The sequence below is a fragment of the Micromys minutus genome (genome assembly GCF_963924665.1).
Source record: "Micromys minutus genome assembly, chromosome: X".
In the NCBI taxonomy this organism is placed as follows: domain Eukaryota; kingdom Metazoa; phylum Chordata; class Mammalia; order Rodentia; family Muridae; genus Micromys; species Micromys minutus.
Genome location: NC_137970.1, coordinates 67,015,917 through 67,017,793, shown reverse-complemented (window position 1 = coordinate 67,017,793; position 1,877 = coordinate 67,015,917). Strand labels below are relative to the sequence as shown.

Genomic DNA, 1,877 nt, shown 5'->3' with positions numbered 1-1,877 from the left:
TCCCTGATGACTAGGTATGTTGAGCATTTCTTTAGGTTCTTCTCAGCCATTCAATATTCCTCAGTTGAGGATTCTTTATTTAGCTCTGTACTACATTTTTATTTTTTGGCTTTTTAATTAGTAGGTTTAATTCAAAGCGGTACATAATTCAGAGTACAATGAAGATGGAACAGTAGGCTGCTATGGTATTCCAAACTGGGTTCATTTTAAATTCACAGCTGAGGTAGGAAATGCTGAACACTAGAGACAATGAGCCATTGGATTATTCACCTTTTTTTTAAACAAATGTTTATTACAATGTACAACCACAGGTTCCTGGAAAACACTTTACTTATTCTAGCTATTAGGTGGCTAAGATGTTATGACAGGGAATCTCAATGTTTGATAGGTTGCAGGATGACACTGCATTCTAGTTGTTATGGTAGGGAATCCAGATGTTTAAAGAGGAATGGAAGAGGAGCGTCACCATCACCTCAGATGTGAGGAACAGCTTACTTTTTGCCAGATTTCTTAATTCTATCTGAGGCAAGGAGGCCCTTCCCTATGGCTTTGGCTTTTAGCTTCTAGAGAGTTTTTTCTGTTCCTTCTTTTGTTTCTGCTTGAAAGCCTTATATTCCTTGTTCAACTCCTTCGCCTGCTTCTTGGGCTGTTTTGGGGGTTTCTTTTTGCCACCTTTCCTACCGTACATGGTGCCTCCAGCCCCTACAGCAGACACTGGTCCTCCTGTACTACATTTTTGATAGGATTATTTGATTTTCTAGAGTCTACCTTCTTGGGTTCTTTGTTTATATTGGATACTGGTTTTTTTTTTTCAGATGTAGGATTGGTAATGATCCCTTCCCCGTCTATTCGTTGCCATTTTATCCTCTTAGCAGTGTTTTTTGCCTTACAGAAATTTTGCAGTTTCATTAGGTCTCATTTATTGATTCTTGATATTAGAACATAATATATTGGTATTCAGTTAAGGAAATTTTTCCCTGTGCTTATGTGTTCTAAGCTCATCTATACATTCTCCTTTATTACTTGCATTGTACCTAGTTTTACGTGGAATACTGTAATCCACTTGGACTTCAGCTTTATACAGGAGAAAAGTAAAAAAGAATAGATCATTTTGCGTTATTCTGCATGCTGACTGCCAGTTGGAACAACACTATATTTTGAAGATGTTCTCCTTTTTTCATTGAATGTTTTTAGCTCCATTGTCAAAGATAACCATAACTGTGTAGGTTCATTACTGAGTCTTCAATTCATTTCATTGATCCACCTGCCTGTCTGGATACCAATACCATGATGTCATGATGTTTTTATTAAGACTGGTCAGTAATATAGCTTGAGGTCAGGGATAGAAATTTCCTCAAAATTTCTTTTATTTTTCAGAATAGCTTTTGAAATCCTGTGGGGTTTTGTTGTTGTTGTTGTTGTTGTTTTCAATGAATTTGCACATTGCTCTTTCCAACTCTATGAAGAAATGAGTTGAAGTTTTGATGGGGATTGTATTGAATCAATAGATTGCATTTGGTAAGATGGCCATTTTTACTATGTTGATTTTTTCAATTCATGAGCATGTAAGATCTTTCCATTTTCTGAAATCTTTTTCAATTTCTTTCTTCAGAGACTTGAAGTTCTTGTCATATAGATTCTTCACTTGCTTGGTTAAGGACACACCAAGGTATTTTATATTCTTTGTGACCATTGTGAAGGGTATCATTTTCCTAATTTCTTTCTCAGCATGTTTTCCCTTTGAGTAGAGGAAGGGTACTGATCTGTTTTAGTTAGTTTTACATCTTTCCATTTTGCTGTAGTTGTTTATGAGCTGTAGGTGTCTGCTGGTAGAAATTTTGAGGTCAATTAAGTATACTATTATATCATCTGTAAAT

General features: G+C 35.7%; 1 pseudogene across 1 annotated transcript; it reads right to left on the bottom strand.

The window, feature by feature from the left end:
• Nucleotides 1-491: 491 nt before the first annotated feature.
• Nucleotides 492-688, bottom strand: LOC308414442 (annotated as a pseudogene). Its single transcript has one exon. The product of its transcript is annotated as an uncharacterized misc_RNA (transcript).
• Between the last annotated feature and the right edge of the window lie 1,189 nt (nucleotides 689-1,877).